Source organism: Chinchilla lanigera, unplaced genomic scaffold, assembly GCF_000276665.1.
Source record: "Chinchilla lanigera isolate Chin_1 unplaced genomic scaffold, ChiLan1.0 scaffold00079, whole genome shotgun sequence".
Classification (NCBI taxonomy): domain Eukaryota; kingdom Metazoa; phylum Chordata; class Mammalia; order Rodentia; family Chinchillidae; genus Chinchilla; species Chinchilla lanigera.
The window spans coordinates 4,214,886-4,237,120 of record NW_004955480.1 but is presented as its reverse complement, the minus strand read 5'-3'; the positions used below and the strand labels follow the sequence as shown (position 1 = coordinate 4,237,120).

At 35.1% G+C, this 22,235-nt stretch overlaps 1 protein-coding gene across 4 annotated transcripts in view; it reads left to right on the top strand.

The window, feature by feature from the left end:
• The window catches only part of Slit2 (slit guidance ligand 2), a 331,184-nt gene that overhangs the window by 77,040 nt on the left and 231,909 nt on the right, over nucleotides 1–22,235 (top strand). The window lies entirely within an intron of this gene.

Below are 22,235 nucleotides of genomic sequence, written 5' to 3'. Positions count from 1 at the left end.
TAGTTACAAATACTTGCATTTACTTTGGAACGTTGTCTAATGTATGTCAAGAATCCATGCTTGGATGATTAGTGTTACTGACCTTATTACACTGTGATTTTGAAATACAGTAATGATTCAGCTAGTTTTCCAAGTTCACTGTGATTGTTTGATTTGTTTTTGTTTGTTTTTGTTTTTGTTGTACCAGTAATTAAACTCAGGACCTTATGCTTGCCAGGCAGGCGCTTGTCCACTGAGGTTTATCTTTGGCCCTCTGATTGTGATGAAACAATGAGAAAATGCAGCAATCTCTGTATTTTGTATTTTCTCTGTGTCTCCATTTTGATCATATTTTTCTTATTTTCTCTCACCTCTGGGGAGAGAATTTACAGTAAAGATTATTATTTATTACTAGAAAAACAACATGCTCAAGGAAATGATTACGCTGCAGTGGGATGAACTTAGGAGAGTCAAGAACCTTAGTAATGTCTAAGACTATTTTATCCTCAAGAACCAATTGCACCCTTAAGAACGACATTGTCCCTGTTGGCTATGTACACCTCATGTTCTTTCCTTATAAAACTGTCTCGAAGAAGTTCATGATTTCAAAATTGACAAATTAGGATTTCATCAGATTAAAAGCTCTGCATACCAGAGGAAACAATTAGCAAAGCAAAGAGACACCTCACAGCAAAATAACTTGCAAGCCTCACATCTGATTAGGAGTTAATACCCCAGATGTATAAAGACCTCAAACAACTCCATAGGAAGAAAACTACACTATTTCAACCTGGTCAAGAGATATGTACATATATTTCTCCAAAGTAGATGACCAGTAGGTTCATGAACAAATGTACAGCATTACTAGTCATCAGAGAAATCAGATTAAAACTACAATGGGATCTCACTGTACAAGTGTTAGAATGACCATTATCCAAAAGATAAACAACAAATGTTTGCAAAGATACAGAGCAAAGGTACCTTTGCACACTGATGGTACAACCATTTTAGAAAATAATATGACATTTTCTGAAAGATTTAAAGTAGAACTACTTTCTAATCTGTTGGAAACCATCTGTTGAAGACATATCAGTAAATGTATATTCTTACAAGTGTTCTTCACAATTGTTAAGATATGGACGCAACCATATCTTATATAATCATTGCAGGTATACCTCAGCAGATGAGTGGATACAGGAAGTGTGGTATATGTATGCTGTGGAATATTATTCACCCTTTAAACACGAAGGAAGTCCATCATTTTGATAAAATTGTTAGACCTCAAAGACATTGCACTAATGAAATAAAGTAGGGAGAGAAGTAGAAAAAATGCAAGGGCTTACTTATGTGAGAAATTTAAAAATGGAGACTTTGGGGAAATAGGGAGTAGAATTGTGATTACCAAAGGCTAGGAGGGAGAAGAAGGTAATGAGAAATTGTTAGTCAGATGCACAAATTTTTAGTAGAAAGGTGAAAGAAGATTTTGAGACTTATTATTTAACAGGTTGATTGTAATCATTAGTAATGTATATTTCAAAATAGCTGGGTGAATTTCAAATGTCTCAGAATATATATTGATAAATATGAGTAAGTTCATCTGCTCAATTTAATAATTTCACCATATATATAAAGAGATAAAATCATTTGTGTAATGTGTGCTTTTATATATGTCCTGAAGCTCTGCTTTCATCAGAATTTCTAAATTCAATGAAATATATATTTTGTCAAATGATTAAAATATTTGGTGAAATTTACCCATAAGATACTACTAAGTCTGCTTTTGATTTTACTCCCACTAAATTCTTTTCCATTCATTCCATTTTTATAATGCTAATAAAACTGCTACTTTTAACAAATGTGAGAGAATCAAAGCATAAAATAGCTATCTAACTTTTTATGTAAAACAGTGTTATTGACAATAATTATGAAATTTATATACAAGATAGATTTTATGAATTCTTAAAATCTGAGCATCTTTCAAACATTTTAAACTTTAAAGGATATTTACAAAAGAAATGAAAGCTCCTGGATAAATAGAATCAGAGGGAATAAAAAAACCTTTGCAGTAGTGATTATTTTTAAATAATTTTACACGAAAGATCAAAAGTTTTTATGAAGAAAGCCATGGCATGTTTCTCCAGCTGAGAGTTCCTACCTAATATTAAATTTACTTAACTGAGGGGCTGGGGATTTAGCTCAGCGGCAAAAGCGCCTGCCTGGCAAGCACAAGGTCGTGAGTTTGGTTCCTGGTGCCGGAGGGGGGGGTGGGAAATTACTTAACTGATGTTTGTACTCTATCAGAGGTGTCTGAATTTATGTACTTATTCAAAAGATAATTATCAATTCCTTTCTATGTGAAAAGCATTGCTTCAGTGTGTTGACTCCTATGTGAAGACTTACATCTTTTACTTTATTTAATCCTTTCAACTATTTTCTGATGCTTTTACTATTCTAATTTTACCCTTAAAGATATTGAGGCTTTTGAAGATTTATGTCATTTTCTATATTATCAACAATTAGTGTAACTGGAATTCAAATACAAATAGTCTAAATTCCTTGAGTTCATATTACAAAACATAGGGTACAAAGAATTGAAAGATGAGTGCTTAGGGTACGGTGATTAATTGTTGTGGGTCCTTCCCTCAAAGCATTATAGTCAATTCAAGAAAGATGACACCTGGTGAATAAAACAGAAGTGGTTTTACTGTGAGGGAAAGATTTTGTAGCTTCTCTTATCTTTGAATTCAAAGTCGTTGGATCAGGAGTAACTCAGAAACAAATAGCTCTTCTATACAATTTTTAAAAATGGTTTCATTTTATATTTCATTACCAACTTCTGTATTAGCTTCTTTTCTGTTCCTAAAATATATATTTCTTCATAAAGAAAAGTACATTTATTGGGATGGGGTATAGCTCAGAGGTACAGTACTTGCTTAGCATGTGCAAGGCCAGGGATTTATCTCCAGCTCTGGGGAAAAAAAGAGGTTTTATTTAACTCACGACTTTGGAGGCTACAACTCCAAACAACATAATGTGAGCTCCACCAAAGGCTGCATCTGTGTGTGTGGCCTCGTGGCAGAGGGCAATGGTTGGAGCACGTGCAAGGAGAAATGGCTAGCTGCACAGGAAGCTGGGAAAGACTGCAACTCCATATTCTCTTCCAAAGATGAGCCACCCCATGAATCTGATCATCTCCCAGGCTTCACTTTTGTAAGATCTTTCAATACTGCTACACGGAGGACCAAATCTCCAATTTGTGGACACTTGGGAGACAAATGCATCCAAAACATAGCATCAAACTTCCAAAGGAACTTTGAGATACTGTACCAAAAGGAAATCATCAAGCAATCAAATATCAAAGGTGATTTGTTTTCCTCTTGTTCTACCAGTAGACCGACAATACATTCTTCATGTTCTTTAGATTAATCACCATTGCAAGCAAGAAATTACGGAAAGTGGGTAAGAAGAAGAAAGAGCCCAGGGGTCTTCTCCAGAGATATCCTATGAGCATTAGTATGGCCAATTAGAATGAGCACACAAAAAGCTTATCTTACAGAATCCCAGGATTCCTTTCCCTCAGTTGTTCTTAGGAAGGTGTCAGTGTGGGCTGGCAGGCTTAAATTCTACCCAACACCCCATGGATGTTCTAAAACTTCCTGTACAAGGAAAAATAAAGTATGTGGTAATGTGTGATCCTGAATCATTTTTAGAGTTGAGTTCCAAATACAATTTTGATTTTATTTCCTGTATATTTTAAATGATGCAAATGCAAGATACTACATGCTATTTATCTTTGGAAGAGGCTGAATAGAGCAAAGATTTTTCTGTGTTGTGTGATGACAGATGCAAATAAAGCTACTTAGAGAGCCAAATGTGTTTTAAGGAATATGTATATTAACTATCGTAGTATTTGAGAAGAACTGGGATATATCAGAATAATTAATAAAGAAGGTAGCTTCTGAGATTGTTCTGGAAAATGGGTAGGAGTTAGGGAGGAATTGGGGGGGTGTAGGAGGAGATGTTACAAAGACATGGAATTATGGGAAGAAGGAGTATATGAAGTAATAGTTCACATTGACTTGAACTTGAACTTTTAAAAGAATACAGACACTGCCTTTCATAATAATTTTGTAATCCAGCCATCTCCATTTTGTTTCCTTTCTAGTTGCGTCTTGAGGATCCACGGTACTGGACATTTTATATTCAGAATATAACAAAATAGACAGACATCCTGCTGTTATGTAATGTAAGGGAACCAGACAGGAAAATGTAAAGGAATATAATACGGTGTCAGGGATTTAGGGTAATGAAGTAAAATAAAGCAGGGAAGAGAACAAAGAATAATTAAAACACTATTTTGGGCAGGAGAGATTGCGATGGAGTTTCTGAAAAAGCGACATTTAAGAAGCAAAAGGTAGAAGAGTTCAAGGGAAGAAACTTTTATGTATAGTGATTAAAGTCTGATAGGACTTGCTTAGATTGTCTACTCAGATCCTTTAAGCTTGGGCCGAGAATGTTCCGCTACATAGCATGCTCCTCATAACTGAGAGATGTATAAAAGAGGTAAAAACTGAATTTATCTGACCAGCGTGTCTCTGTTGATGTTCTAGGAAAGGGAGTCTCATGACAAAGCCCTCTTTATACTCCAGTTGTATTGCGGGGCAGCGTATAACTTCCTATCTCACAGTGACATTTAGGCATATTGAAGTTTGCACAAAGCCCAGGTATCTTTATCTACATAATGCGGTTTTGGGGAGCCTAGGTCTCATGATTTCCTAAGAATGAGCCTCCTGGAATTTCCCTCTTGTAATGCATCAAAATTAGTTTCACCTTTAAAATATGGTGATGCAGATTTTTATGGAGAAGCAGTAAACACAACTGAGGAAGCATTCTCCTATCAGCCAAATGAGAGAGGGCTTTCTGTGGAGTGCTCACCCTTCAGCTACTCCCTGCCTCACCATCCTTGCTGTGTCACATGCACAGTGTCTGTAAAATCTTGATGTGGGGTTCCTGCATGGTATTCTAGGAAGTTTTAGCGTTTGATAAAAAGTTTTGTTTGGCGTTGCTTCCTGATAAATCAGTTAAGAACTCTAAGCTTTATTTTGCATTTAGTCATCTCCTTGCTCCCTATTTGTCTCATAAGAGTATTCAATGTATTTTATTAGGTTACTTTTGATAAGCTACTGCAGTAGGAAGGAATTATTATCTTTTGGGAGGGAAAGAATATGTTAAGTAGAAAAGAGCGTAAGGAAAAGACACTAAGTTAACTGAGCTCTGAGTGCTGGGACTAAAATTTAGAAACTTGACTTCAATTTAGTTGTCTCTCTTGAGCTGAAAGACAGGATGCCTCCACATAAACCAAGTCAGAATTGGACCTTTAGATGTTTTTAAGATTAAATACATCAGAATGGATAAAAGGCAGGGATTGTTCACAATAGGGGCAATGTGGATTTTCGTATTCTTTCCTCACCTGATGAAATTTTGATGTATTCTTTTTCTTTTTGTTCTCTTTTTATTTATTTATTTTAAAGAAAGTAGTAAATGAGAAACAAACAAGCAAAGAAATAGAACAGTAGCAACATACCAGTATCAGAAACATAAACAAATCAAAGCAAGAACATTCAAAGTGATACAGAGTCTCAGGGCAAAATAATTCACATCAACAGTAGTTGCTACTTTACGTATTGCTATCCTCAACTACGTTGCTCAGATTACCAGATGTAAGAATGAAAGATTGCTCAAACCATTATAGGGAAAAAGCAAATAATTCTTCTATAAAACAGTAGAGATAATACAGAGTTTCACTAGACAAGATGGTAGAAGTTCACCATTGTAATTCCATTGCATATTGTTGCCTTCAAATCAGTTGCTCAGACCACCAGACACAAGCATGCACAATCGATCAGAACATGTTTTCCATCCTTTCCAAAGTGCCAAAAATTTTTTTAGAGGTACCAGTCAATTTATATTTTATGAGAAAAAAATGATACTATTAAATATGCCATGTTTTTCGTGGAACAAAACCCGAAGTTCAGATCAGTTGCTTGAAAGCTGCTTAATAAATCAGTTGTAAATCCAAGGGAAAAGAAAGAAAATCTGCCATATGTCACTCATTTAAAAAGGAATGCTCATTTTGGATAAATTATTGGGTAATCTTTCAAGGATATCACTCACGAGTAAGGATTTTTTTTTGGTGTATTTAAATGATTCATTTTCAGTTTCTCATACATTTTTAAATTGTTCTCATTCAGATTGTCACATCTTGACAGAATAAGAATTTTTCTTCCCTTGTGTTAGAATTACAGAGGATGAAAGTATTTTTAAATATCTTTTGCTGGAGGACGGCAGGTGCTTTCCAACCTACAATTGTCAGTTTTACTCCATAAATACATTATTGGTCACAGTGATTCCCTTTTTGATGGCAAAAATTATTTCCATAATAATATTATAATGAATTAAGCTGATGCTGCAGCCTGTCCCTGAAAGATTCAGAACACGATTCTTTGATGTCAGCTTTGGGGCAGGATATTCCCAGCATCACATTTAGTGGGAAATATGAAAGGTCTATGTTAACATGATTTACATATCACACTCCCATGGAGTCTCTTGGTAAATAATAGAAATGGGCAAGGAGCCTGCATCAAGGCACGTTCACGTTATTTCCAATACACACAGTGAAGCTTATTTTGGGATAATGGCTACATGGGTTCAGGAAAATTGGGCTCATGAGCCCACTGGCTGAACGTTTTCCAGGAATAAAAATGAATGCATTGTTTGAAGACAGCAGGGAGAATTCCTCTATTATTTAGACAATCCCTTTTCTTGAGAACAAATATTAACAATCTATTGGTCCCTTAATCAGTCAATGGGCTATGCTGCACACTACGTAGTCCATAAAGATTGCAAATATTTCTAATATTCAAAAATGATAACCAACTCTTTAACATGGTAATGTAGCTGAATCTGATTTTAATTTTTTGACAGGGTGGTTGCAGTTTCTCAAGGGTCTCCTTCCTCACGTCCTGAACAAATATGTGTTAAAAGCCAATGTGTAACAAAAAGAATCTTAGTGCTGGAAGTGTAAGCAGTAATTGAACACATTCCCTACTTTTCAGGGGCTCCGAATTTAGTATCGAGACAGGTACAGAGACAAGGGTTTCAGGAGCAAAAGACTATTCCTAATTGTGCCTGGCTCTTTGGAGGAATCTGTGGGGGAAATGATTGAAGACAGCCTTCTAATATGAATTGGTATGTGGTTTTCTTATGAATGCTGGAGCAAAGGACATTCTAATAAGGGTTAACAGCAAGTGCAAAATTAAAGTATTTAGAATGTTATTAGCCTTTCCATGCATCACAAAGGATTCGGAGTGTCTGGAGCACAGATGGTTTTGAAGGCAGTAACACGACCTAAATTTCTAATCTAAGGGAATTATGTCATTGTGAAATGGCTTATAAACCATGCCACAGTCTTGGATTTCTATGAAGAAGGTCTGAAGTTATTGAAAAAATTGCAAAGGAATGAAAAAATATAGTAAGGTTAAGGAAAACTACTCAGGTGGGTCTTGTATCTCATCAGTACATGTCTTTCTAGGGCCCTGATATTTCGGGTATGTTGTCTAATACATTGCCAAATTACCCTAAGAATCATTCTGATTATCTTTATCAGTAAATTGTTCATAGCTTTTTGCTCATCCCCTGTCTGTGTTTGGAATATCTTCTCCACCAGTCTTGCCTTTTGCAGAATTGTGGTTTTCTTATCCTTTCTTTTTTCTTTTCTTTTTCTTAATCTAAATGTGTTTTGCCTTTGCTACTTGTTTTCTCTCATTTGTCTCCACTCTTTGGAAGGGAGATGGAAATGACAAACATCAAAACAGAATATCCTGTATATGCATCATTCCTACGTTGCAACCTGTTTGAAACTAGGAAAGTATCTGTATCTTGTTTATTCAGGAAGTACTTCTTGAACATCTTAAAATGCTACCTCTTTTCTCTGTGTGTGTGATATATTAATGGGCAAAATGATCAAAGTTGTCCACTTGCTTAGCATTTAATTTATGGTCAGACGAAACAGATAACCAAACAATAATTTATCTAGTAGGTAAGTTGTACAATATATTAAAAGATGATACTTTTTGTGAAAAAAGAAAGACTAAAGAAGATTGGGATGACTAGTTATAGGTACAAATAAAGTGTTTAGAGAAGAAGGTAAGATATGGACAAATACTTCAAAGTGAGGGATACTGTTACCTGGGGATGGACAGTGGTATCTGAGGATAGACAAAGGTGACAATCATAGTAGGGATCTTAAAAAGACTCATCCATAGGACCATCACTGGTGAGAGCCTTCTCTTTGTATATGTGTTCAAAACGTATTCACATAAAGGCAATAATTTAGCTAAGGGTAGGTAAGAGAAATTGCTTTCCCTTGCAGTAGCGATGAAGAAGGTGTTCTGTGTTGTGCAAGCAGAAATTGGGTGTGACAATGTACTGAGTCAGTGTTTGGGCCAAAACAATTGCTTTTCCCTCACACAGATGGTAAACTACCTACTAACTTACAAAGAAGTCCCACCTATTGCTTGGTGTTCAGTAATTTTTTGTGTTTCCTAAACACATTTTCATGTGCATTTTAATAGACTTGTTTTCGAATAGAGTGAAAGAAAATTTCCTCCAGGCATTTGTCATTCCTTATTTCTACACAAACCTAGAGCAGCCAGCAGTGAGTGGGGAATTCCATCTGCAAGTTAATCTAGTGGAACAGCCTGCGGTTGAATCATTTGACAGGGAACATAATTGTACCAAGGTCTTCAGGACTCTTTGCAGTAGACATCCTGGCCTTGTATAATTATGAAGTTGAAAATAACATCACCTAAAAGCTAACATTTTGCTGACAGATATTTTTTAGATGTTAATGTTATTAATTATGCATATTGCATATGCACACTAGGTACCTGAAATCATTATAGCTTCTCTTGTTTTAAGGTAGATTTTCTGATTTCTGCCTTTTCTCTCTGATTCTTTAGTCATTTATGAGTACACTGATTTCTGATTGCTTTAGTTAATAATCGCGAAATAAGAATGCTATTTTTTGTTTGTAATTTCGTTTTTATCCAGATGGCTGATTTGTGAAAATCTGTTAGTTTCTGGGAATCAAAATCTAAGATGGATGTACTAATAATGACGGTAGGTTAGGAATGCTCTACGACATACTTTGTGTTAAGTTCGGTGGCTTGAATTCCTTCACTAGATGCTTTGTAAAAGTGGATAGATTGGGGCATGATTTTATAAATGTGCATAATTTATCATTACTAATGATTAATCGCATTTCTAGGAAATTTGTGTTTTATCCTAACTTTTCATCCCACTGTGCCTTTAAATTATATGAACATCTGCTTAGTGTTGTGTGCCAAAATCTATGATCGACAAAGTACTTCGTAAGGGACATTTTGTTATTAATAATAATATATTAAAATAATGAGAAAAGGTAAATTTTATAATGGCTCATGACAGTATAATCAATGACAATCATGAAATGCCAAACTGAATTACACTGTTTTTTATTTCCAACTTAATGCCAGGAATAAACAAGACCTATCACATATGCTAACAGGGTTATACCGAGTCATTTTCCTTGAGCAGATTCTTTGCATTGTGGCAGATTTGGAAAGAGATGGGCCTGACCTTTGACCCATGGTACATTTAATTGGATCCATATGTCATAAAACGTTTTACCTCAGCTAGAACACTTAGCATAAATTCTAATTGATTCAAGGTCTATCACCAGGATCTAAATTTGCATATGCTGTTTTAAGGTAAATATATTGATTTAATATTTTCTGTTTGATCCCTTCTTCATCTTTTAAAACGGGTATCTTCTGGTTATTTAAGTTGACCCACTGATCACTCAATAGGTCTTTTCTGCACTGACATGTCTTATGTATTTTTCCCATAGCTGGAGATAGAGCTACAATTAGCAGCACTGGTTAATGAGCAGAAGCCTTGAAGTATATGAGGAAATGATATTTCGATAGTCACTTTGGTCCTCAGAACCATAAACCTTTTTCCATAGTTTTACATCAACATTTGTTCAGTAATCTATTTATTGATGATCTGGTCTATATATGGTATCTTTAATTATAGATAAAACTAAAAAAATAGAAGTGTATGGCCATTTTACTATTATAGTTTACTATCTCAACAGGTAGGGTGTAGACAGCCTTCTGATAAAGACAATGATAAAAATGCTCTGTTGTGACATATACACAAATTTTTGTGGGGATGTGGTGAGAGAAAATTTCATTCTGGGAAGATTTCTTGCAGAAATTTTCTCGCATATTTTCCACCTTCTCATAGTCTTCCTCAATATTTTGGTATTTCTTGTTTCTCTGTTTGCCTGCACTGATACTGTTAGCAGACAATCTTGACATATAAGGTAATAGTCATCTGTTGCCAGTAATTGAGTCAGGGAGAAAGGCCATGCAGTCAACATTTTCCTCTCTTTTCTCTTTACTGCCAATTCATCTACATGGATTGCATCCTTTTTCTGTCCTCTGGAATCTCTTACCCCACCCATCCTGTTGATTTCTACATGATTGACCTTGACCTCCACTTAGCTAAACATAAGAAGCACGAGTTCTACTAACCACCTTTAACCTGTGTGGGTTGAGATGCAGCAGATAATCACAGCTTCCTAAAATCCTTTCCCCTTGTAGGGTGATATCCTTCCTGTACTTTTCCTTTTTTCAGTTTAAACACAAAAGATATTTTTCTTCACTACAATACATTATTTCTTGTAGCACTGACATTGCCAAAATGTAACAGGAACTATTTCAATTCACTTAAGTTAATTTGGGGTGGGATTTATTTGTGGTGGGAACCACCATTAGTAATTGATTAGGAAATGCGTAATGGATGTTGCTAGTACTTCACTGAGTTTTGTAGGACATAGCACCCCACTTTTTATCTTTTGGATCAAATTAAACATTATTTTAGGTTCACATCTTGCAAGGTAGATGGGAAGTTAAATTTCAGTTATTATGAAATTCCACAGGATCCTATAAGAATTGAAGGTATTGGATAGCACCCCCAAAATTAATATTAGGACCTCTCTTTTAGGCCATCTTGATCAATACTGCTATATTTTGTCCAAATCTTTATGTATCTTTGAAAACTTGTGGCTCTATCTCTCTGTGCTTCAACTGGGGCACAAGAAATATTGCAAAGCCATGAGCTTTGCAGTCCGGTGCCAGCACCCTATTGTACACTTAGGCCTGCTTCCTGCAAAACCCCTACCACATCCTTTGAATGCCTTAAGAAGCTTTGGTCGTACCCAGTATGGAATAAATCCTTATTTCTATGGGACTGTTCTTGATTCTGTTTATTCTAGATTCATGAAGCCAGTTTTCTGAAATGAAGCAGCAAAGAGGAAGAGATCTCTAGATGAATTCTGCACCTGCACTTTTATTCCAGAATTCTCAGGCTACATGCAATTGGTGATTGGCCTTTCAGACTAGATAATTCTTTGGTGTGAGGGGCTTCCATGTGTTTTATAAGATATTTAATAGCATCCCTAACTTCTGCTAAATCAATACCAGGAGCAACTACCAATTATGATAATAAAAAAGTTGATGTTTGTTGCCAAATACCCACTGAGGTGCAAAACTGCCCCCAATCATGAACCGGTATTTTAATCCAGTCTTACTGAGATAGGGAACACTCTCAATAATTACTCTACAACACATAATACAGTTGGGGGTATCAATTCTGTTTTCAAAAATTCAGAACATCAGTTACACAGCTAAGTGGTGCCAGCAATTGAGAGGAAGGGGATTGTCTGTTGTGTGTGAGTGTGAGTAAGATGCTATGCTCACTGACAGAACACTGAAAGTTCCCTAGTGATGTGTAGAAGGTAGTGGAAGCACATTTTGCATATCTATCCAACCTGAGAACCCCAGCACTTTTCAGTATACCATATATTATACAAACTATGCAATTCATCTTGCCAAATATTAGAGTGCATCATTCAAAAAACTGCACTTTTTGCTTATATTTGTACTGTTACATTTTGTAGCATCCCTTTATTACAGGCATATGTGTAACTCACTAAAGGTAATTTAGGATGTAAAATGAACATCTGTTAATTCAAGGATGGCTGACATCCACACCAGGAATTCTTAAAGGCTACTCCTTTGATAATGTGCTGATACAGAAAGAAGAGGGAGGTCTAGCTCTCCATCACTACTATTTGCTATTTTTTTCAGGCTGTGATTTTTTTTGGATAGAAAAAGCTACTGAGATAGGAGGTGAGACTGCTACATGAAGAAAAATGAGATTGCAGAACATTTTCTAAAGGTAAAAAATAGCAAGTAGAGATAAAGCAGAGTGTGGAGCCTTAAGCTGTGTGATTTTGCAAATGCCACAAATGCAAAGGGTGAAGTTACAGTGCTACAAGACAGTGAGGTTGGCTGTGGGTCTTTCCGTGCTGTCCTGATGAGTTTCAACTTTGTTAGCTAAGCCAATAGGGAGCAACTGAAAAATTTTCAGGAGACACATGGTTTCATAAGCAAATCTTTGTTTTAGGGAAAAAAAAAACCCATAAAATTATTCCTGTTGTAGTTTCAACAGTGGCCTTGAGCAAGGGCAGGTTTCTGAAAAAGAAGCACGAAGGTGTTGGCATCATATGATCCAGGAAATTGAGGACCTGCACCAAAACAAGGTCCCTGGGTTATGGCCGATTTATTATTTAATTATTTCCTTTGAAAAGATGTTTCTCTAATTGAGAAACATTCAACCCTTAGTTGTAATGGAAATGACCCGTTGAAATTCAGGTTGTGTGACACGAAGTTTGGATGTGGTCCAAGATTCTGAATTTCTAACATGCAGATGACGCCCGTGATTCTAGTTCCCAGCAACCCTGTGTGTGGTGGTGGGGAGGGAGGGGTCTAAAATATAGCCGCTGTGATGGCATTTGGATAAAAACGCAGTGGTATGTAGTGTTAAACTCTTGTGTCATGTGCCTAGCATGTAGGTACTTCATATTAGAACGCCTGTCATTCATCCTCTTGTGTTCTTCAGTCTTTGCTTTCCTACACTGGTTTCACTCTGCCCGTATAGAGTGGCTTTCTGCAACTCAGAGTTTCACCTGTCCAGGTTCAAGGTTGTAGACATAAATTATTCACCACTTCTGCAACAGTCCTCGTCAAAAGTCTCACTGCATCACACTGGGTCAGTTCAATTTAGGTAAAAGTTTTGGGCTGGTGAAAAATCTTCACACAGTGGTCTGATTCCTCCTGCCCAGTGACCCAGTGTTCTAGGATCCTACACCCAGCTATCCCGACCCTTCAAAAGAAGAGCAGCATATGCATATTTGGATTCCCCACTGTTTCATGGTGTACTATTTCATTTTTGATGTTGAGTTCTGAATGTGTGTAATTGTTGTCCTCTCTGGAGTAACTCACCTTCATATTTACATTTTGCATTCAATTGTTTTTAAACAAAATTACTACAATTGTGATTAGCTTTGTTTTGTTTTTCCTATCTTTAGATCATTCAGGTATTAGTAAAAACGGTCAAAAGTTTGGCATCTTGTATTTTTCCTTCAGAGTATAAAGTCTCTAAGGTTTAACAGCTCCTTTCTTTAAACTTTAACACATGGAACAGGGCTTAATTAATAAAGACTGAGTAGAGTGTGCTTTCTGATCTGAAACTTTTATTTTTCCCTTCAAGAAGTTGATGCAGTACTTTTCATTCATCTCATTCATTGAGCTCTTTTTTTCTTCCTTGTTTATTATTTTAATGATGCAGCAGTGATACACTTTCCCACAAAGGATTTACACACATCATGTTTTTTTACTGGAGTCAATAGTGTTTCTGTCTGTAGTTCATGGATGAGAAGTAGTGGATGATTATATCATTACTGCATCCCTGTGGCTTATGTAATAAGATCCTCATCAGCTAACAGAGCAACCATTCCTGCTGATTCTGCAAAATAACCTTTAATATCATCTCTTCTCATATTTCTGAAAATAAAATGTATGGCTAATATTAAACATAACTTTGTTATGCAGATATAGAATGATTTTCTCAAGTTAAAAAATGGACAATATTAATAGTTAACTAGTTACTGCAGAAATATGGTTTGAAGATTTTTCTTTGACTATTCAAATAATTCCAACTTTTATTTATAATTGCAATTTAGCATCAAAATACCTGTTTTCTGTTACGTTTCCTGTTGAATAACTTTTTGCTATTCAATGAGAAATATTGAAATGGAAGAGCACAACATTGGCAATTGTTTATAGTAGATCTTGAACACACAACTTCATTGTGCTTGTTTCTTTTTGAGGTTTGATGTAGTCTGTTTCTTAAATGGCATAAATATTGCTTGGCTATGCTATGTGGTTTTGGCATTATGGCATTTCAGGATATGTTAGTAGCAAGTAGCTGTGAATACCTATCACGTCACATAAACAGTAGTGCTTTGAGAAGCTCAAAAGTACTCCTGCTTAAGCAACAGGGTTTGTTTATGACCCTGAATGTGAGCAGAGTTCCAGAAATGATAATGTAGCTTGGGTTTTGAGGGTTGTCTTCCTAATAGAGACTTGGTACGTTTTGTTATTTTTTTTGTCTCAGGCTTTCTTCATGACTGGCATGTGACAGTCATTTTCTTGAGTTCTTTTAATCACGCTGAGATTTGGATTGCTCTTCTACCACAAGAATGACATTGCATCTGCTGCTTGTTGAAGAGATTTTCAATTTTGTTAGCAAAATGTCAATGCTGTGTAGCTTTCTGTGATTTTTCAGTTGTACAGCCATTTTTCTCTTAGCTTTCTGATTGATTAAACTCCTGTTTTATAGCAGTACTTAATGTGTCACTTAGTGAACTTAAAATCATCCCTGCAACTCATCACAGAATGCTGCTAACCATCCCTTGAACTTGTCACTGCTGCTGATTGTGCAGAATAGAAGTCTCTTTTTGCATGTTACTTAGTATAACAGGTAGAATTCACGTTTTTTATACTGGGGATTTTGCTGAAGTTCTGACATAACTTACTCTGTGGATTTGAAGAATTAAAATATTTTTCTAACCAGATTAATACAAACTAAATACAAAGCATATTTGTTAATGTTGATTATATATTAATAACCAAAGTGTGAGATGTTGTATCTAGAAATATATTAAATTGGATAAACGGCACATACCACTTTGGTTCTTTAAAGGAAAATATTAACTTGGATTTAAAATTTAGAAGATCTTAAAGCACATTAACATTCAGAGCAGATTTTGGATTTTTTTTAAGGAAAAGAAAGACTTTTCTTTTAAAAGACTCTATTTTAAGAAAGATTTGATTGTGTGAACAGACATAATAATAAAGAAAAATTAATATATATGAAGCACACTTATAAAATCTGCTTTTGAGTAATCAGGAGGTATATTTGAATATAGCAGTGTAAGAAGTATTAGATGAGCTCTCAAAATGTATCACACCTTGTTTTATGTGCAGATTAGAACTTAGTTTTTAGCAGTAGTGGGAAATTGAGGTTTGCATTGATTCAGATTTAGGTAGCAAGTGTAGGATCACTTGTTTCTGACAGAAGCACCACTTGTGAAAATCTTCAAGAAAGTTAAAAACTTTTACTTTAGTAGGGAAAAACAACTTTATTTTAAAGTACCGTGACAATTGTAGAATTTGAGTATACGTCAGTTGCATGTTCTGAATGTAAAGAAAGTCGTTTCAAAAGGCAACATTCAAAAAAGTGTAATGATAATAGCACGAAGCTTAGATGTGATATAAGAAAGCCTTTTACTATATTTATACTTGCTTCATTGATTGTGGAACCACAAAGACATGAGACAGTACAAATGGGTATTTAGTTTAGAAAGTAGCATTTTTATTAAGAAGAGTCACATACATCATTGCTATACTGCATACAAAACATTTCAAAATCCTGTGACCAAGAGATTTTCTTGTATTTGGACAGCACAGGTCAAGACATCAGAAAGTTAGGGATCCTAAATTCAGTTGCAAATAATGTCCCTTAAAAGCAACTGCAACTGATTTCCTAGTGGCTGGTTTGGTGTTTTTTGTTTTTTGTTTTTGTTTTTTTTTTTTCCCAAAGAAGTGACTTTTCTCAAAGCAGAGGATTATAGTCATACCCTCAAATGAGGAAACTAGAACCAGATTTCATTTTAGGATTCTGACAAAACACTGCATTGATCTTTACTTTCTAAACTCAAGTCACAAAGATTTTGACAGTACTTGATATTCAGCTTTGGAAAGGGAAGAAACAGCAATGTATGCATTCATGGCGTAGGATAAAATTATTCATTATTCTAGAGCTAGAAGAAATTGTTAAAATTAAGCACTGGCTGAGGAGGGACTCCATCCTCTCAATAGTTAATGAATTTTTGCAATTGCTGTCTTTGCTACGTAGGCATTATTTTGTCATTTTTTTAATAACACCTAAGTACATTTAATAATTCAATGTTAAACTGAAATGGAAAGGTAGGTTTTTTGTTGTTTTTTTTAATCTTCCATTTCTGGAAAAAAAATCAAACATTTATTAACTGCTTTCTATTGTTGTCTTTCTCTTTAGAAAGTAATTTGTGGTCAGGGAGCCCAGTGGGGAAGCTCCTTCTCCTCCAGATGGCTGTGACATTTGAGAAAACCTTGGAGGATTAAAGGCACTCTAGTGAGCACTCACCACAAACTCCTGACACAATTTGACAGTCCTAATCTGGGCCCACAACCGACTGGATGACGAAGACCACAGAATTCTCATCCCATAGTGCAGTCACCAGGCTCATCGTTAGGGACACTAAAAGTGTTCCAAAGTTTTGCTGATTCTTTTAAGATAAGGTATATAAACCTTTCTTCATGGAGTGTTCTTAGAAAGGCTCACGGAAGTAACTCAGAGAGCTTAAAATAACTGGCAATAGTTTTGCATGAATGAGCACAGCATGCTCTAAATGTCTTTACTCTTTATTAAGTAAGGTTTGCAAACAATCTAAATGGTTAAATGGTGGAAGAAACTATAGAAATTCAGCTCAGTGAGCAAAGCCTAGCAAATCTAATTATATATCATCACCATCTACTGAAATATAACAGAATAAATACAATTATTTTTAGAAGTTCAAAGACAAAACTTTGAAAACTTTGCCGCATGTGGGCAAATGGGGTGTGTATGCACACGTGTGTGTGTGTGTGTGTGTGTGAGAGAGAGAGAGAGAGAGAGAGAGAGAGAGAGAGAGAGAGGGAGAGAGAAAATGGCAAGAATAAGTGTACGTTCTTCCTTTTTTATTTTCATGATTTTGTTGTTTATTGTTTAAAATCATTTAAAAGATTTATTTCTTAAATTTTGAAATGATTAAAGTTACGAAGTTTTGACAAAGTGATTTTATTGGTTTAGAATTCAATTATATCCACTGCAGCCTCTAAAATTACCATGGCAACAGGTGTGTAATTATCAGCATTGCACATAGCTTCAATGTGTGCTGAGTTTTTTCTGGCTGAATGAATATTAAATCATACTCCTTAACACCTCCTGGTAAACATATAGGCTTTGGTCATAGCCTGTAAATTGATCCTGATTCTTTTTAATACAAAGCCATTGAATGGGAATTTTTTTTTTTTTTTTTGTCTTTGAGGATTTTCTGATGTTATTAGAGAATGACAGAAAGTCAGATTTATTTCCTGGATTAAAAATGAAATAAAGTATGTAATTAGTATTTATTCCTTTTGTGAAATTTTTTTTATGAGCATATGCTGTTTATTGTTTCTGTTTGCAAGGTGTATGCATGATTTTTTCTTTAAAAAACACTTAAGAAAAGCTTATGTTTTAAATGCTAGGTTTTCTAACATACACGTGGCGTTTGGATGAAGCTCTAGAAAATGAAATCTTGAATGAAAATATAAGTATAGTTTTCTAATATCAATACAAAGGAGATAGTATGATTTGTGATTTTAAAATTTATAACATTTTTAACATTCTATGTGGGCATTCCTGACAAATTTTCAACTGTTAATGGTCAAGGAAGTCATAAGATATTTAATCTCATTATATTTTATTTATCTTTGACTGTTATCAAGTTCAGAAATTCCCATAGATTTGTCATGAAAGAAATAAATAATTTACTATACTACTATTATTTGATCATCTGATATCATTTAATTTATAAATATTAGATGTACATTTAACTGATAATTATGACCTAGCATTGTGAGAAATATGTTTAAAATACATGAATCAATTGCAGCTAAACATAATGTTATTAACTAGAAAACAACTCACATGATTGCAAATTTTATAAATTTTTTTCATATCTTAGTTTCTTTTCTAAATGATGTATTATTCTGGAATGCCATTCTGTACACTGAAATATAAAATACAATCCATGTTAGAACAAATTTGAGCGCAATAGACATACTTAAAATTTGGACTCTGTTCATTTGAATTTCCGGGATAGACAATTCTCTCAAACGCTGGATGTGACCACTTTTACCACATTCCTCCATCTTCACTCAGGACAGACATCCCATTTTGTTGCCTTTCCAGAATATGACATCAGTTCAATCTAAAAATTTTAACTTTAGTGTACTTCCTTTTTCAAACTTAGGCATGTAGTACAGTTGAGGTACCAGTGGCATGAGATTGTCTAGTGATGTATACATGCATATTAAAACCTGGTCTGACGTTTTATAGTTTGAACCGACAACTAAGGAAAAGGTGAATGTTTTATTCACACAAACAAGTCAATATTCCTGGAATAGTGGACATTCACTGAAAGTAATTAAAAGAACATGGGGAATATAGTGGTTTTCCCCAGACTTGTTTCTGTAGGAGTTCTCTCTGTGTTCCTCTAGCTCATATTTAAACTGTATTTTTTTTTAAATTTTAAAGAAAGGATAAATACACTGGTGTATTTCTGCAGACTCCTTTAATGGATGTCTGCCAGTGTCGGCCATTGTTTCACTTGCTTGTGGCTGCTCAACTGTGCAAGGTTGCCTGGAAACGCTTCTTCAGAGAGCAGCTCTCCAGCCACTCTCCACACCTCCCGGTCCAGCGCTTAAAGACTCAGGGAATCCAGCTACTGGTGGTTCCTTTTGAAATCCCCTCAGTAAACTAATGATCTTGTAAATGTAGAAAACAGAACAGCAGCTTCCTATTCTATGAGGCTGCATGTTTACACTGAAACACACAAAAATTTGCAGAAATTTTTCTTTGGAGATATCATTTCAAACCAAGTATTTTTTTCTCCCCAAGTGAACTTGCTATACAATTTATACAAGTTTGATGTATAAGCCTATATTTTGTAAAGGGTAATGTTGTTTGGAAATATTTCAAACTAATGTCTACGATACTCTGTCAGGCTGGATACTTGCTGCTGTTCTCTTCCGAGTTTTGTGCTGCTAAGATTACCAACATTTTAATTGGGAAAGGTCGAGTCAGATGCCTAGATTTGGAATTTTAATGCTTTTATTGAGTTTTAAAGTAGATGCTATTATCAGCTAACAATGTCTGAACACTATTCAGATTTTTCTTATTTAAATTTACGTGAGATAGCTCTGTGAGCCTTCGAGAAAATGAAGTCTGTGTGATTTTTAATACTACTAATTCAAATGATCACATTTGGCTTTGCTATTATTTATTACTTTAAAATATAACTTAATCACTTTTGCCTAAGAATTAGGAATTGAAATTTTTGGTGTTTTTTATTACTCCAAATTCCTAATACTGAATTATAACATGAGAATGTGTCATGTATATGAGCTAATTATAAGCCACTGTGTACTGCTTGTAAACTATTACTAGCTTTAAAAGAAAAATTATTTTGAGAACTAGTAGTAGGTAAAGTCCTTTTCGTTATAGGCACTTTGAAATTATTGGCTTCTGATATTAGCTGTGAAAAGGCAGATGTGCTCTGTGAAGTTTGCAAGGCATACCACCATCAGGTATGGCTTACCATACTTAAAATTAGACTTTGATCTTTTAACATTTGTATCCACCCAGTGTTCTCCAAATTCTTTCAGACAATTTATCTGTACATTTTTAATATTGCCAAAGATACATCCTTTCTTAGCCCTCTGTGGACTTCATATATTTAACTGGTCATTAAATACTGAAAGTTATAAAAGTGTAGGAGTTCAAATTGTTTTAGTATTTCCTCTCAACTTTTTATTATATATTGATGTATAGGCTAATTGCTGCAGAGATATACTTCAAAGTTGTTCCAGGAGCTGATTTTTAGTTTTAAATGGGTGTGTGACCTTTAGTTCATTTACTGATTTGTGTTTATTTCTGTGAGAAGTTGAATCACCATTAAAGAAGATCACATACATTCTTTCCTTCTGTACCTCATTAGCTTGTGTATTCCTTCGAACAGATCTCTGGAACTGCTCATTAGTTTCTGATAATTTTTATTCAGTTAAAATAAGTTGTATCTCAACTATCCTACAATATTGAGACATTTTAAAAGAGCAGCATATTGCTACACATATGTGTCAACTATATTTTTATTGTAAAATAAGTAACTGTAAGCTGAAAATTGCTATACCAAATAGGAAACTGGTGGTCTCACTGACATCAGAGTCATTCAAATTTAATTTGGTCAGGAATATGGCATATCAAAATAAGTTATAACAGTACCTTTGAAGTAGTTATCAAGGACAATATGAGGGAAAGAAGCACAAATACAAGATGTTTTACATAATTTACCACATTTAATCCAGGGAACATCCCAATGACTTAGGTAGCATTGTTCCATTTCTACAAATTAAGAAACTCATGCTTATTGAGGTAAATTAAACTCAGATTTCTCACCATCGTTTCTAATATTAGAAGATACACTTTTTAACTTGTCTTTGAATTTCCTAATTAATGTACAGAGAAAGTGTATCTCTGATGGTATATAAAGGAATAACCTTAAAGATAGATAAACCTTAAAAACCAGAGTAATGATTTGTTAAAACTAATATTTTACGAAATGATGTATCCACTGTGTAAACATTACAACACTTGGGCCCTAGTAGAATTTCTATAAAACTAGGCTAAGTGCTTTGAATTCTTAACAGAATGAATCAAGTACAGATAGATATAAGGGCTCCAGGAATCAGAAAAAATAACCAGATCTTCAGAATTATTGTGTACAAAGGCCACAGTAAGAAATCTAAAAAATAAGTTAAGTCATAGTCTCTGTCCCATGGATCTGGTACCCATTAAAATCATGAGAATAAGTCATAATTCACTATGGAATTGTGAAAGCAGAATCTCAGTACTATGGGAAATTTGGAAGGCCACTACGGATGTGATCTTCCTGTGAGATATCAAGGATGTGTCCACCAGAGACTGGAAAATGAAGAGAATTTCAGCTGAGTATAGAGGTATAAATGGATGCTGAGAAGTTTCTCTGTCCGCGCAAGAGTGCAATGTATTTTGCTGAGCAGGGAGAGTTTCCTGGTGATGTACCAGAGCCAACATTAAAGAGAGGGCTTGCAGAGTGTACTAATATATTTGGATGCCATCTCAACGGATACACAGACCTGGAATGAACTTATTAATTAGAGAAGAAAAATATTCAGATTATACATTGAAAAGATTGCACTTGCGGCAATTCTAGGGGATACAATAAAGGGAGACAGATTGAGTCAGTAATGCCAGGAATCTGTTACCTTCATCTAAGATCTCCAGGAAAGAAATGCTTGGGGGTGAAACCTACCAGATGAATAAAACTAGAGAAGCAAGGCTCAGAAATTTTGAATTAGTATTACGTTTTAAAAATATTTTGTAAAGCCAGTGACTGTCACACAAGGCACTTGGCTTTGTAGTTTTTTGCTTTTTGTTTGTTTTGTTTTGTTTTTTCTGTTTTTTGCCTTATTCCTCATTCCTGAGTGAATATTTTGTTAGGCAGTAGGAAAAGGCTGACTGAAATTTCTTAGAAGTTAGCTCTTCTCACATTTAATAGAATTTGTGTTGGAAGCAGATTTATCATGGAGGGAGTGAGATGGTTAGAGAAGATGGAAAAGTGAACCAGCTTAGTCTCCTCACAAAAGGGAATACATGATAGGGCAGAGGTGAAAATGCTTTATTGGTGAGGAGAGAGCATATCTGCAGAGCAGCAGTGAAGGACCAGGGTCTTACTGACCTGCGGAAGTCAGGAGGGAAGGGATGTCTGGACTCTAGTCCAACTCAACTGGACAGAATCATGCCTTCCCTCTCCGCTTTAATCAGGCACCACTGAAAGATATTTAGGAACGGCAGAC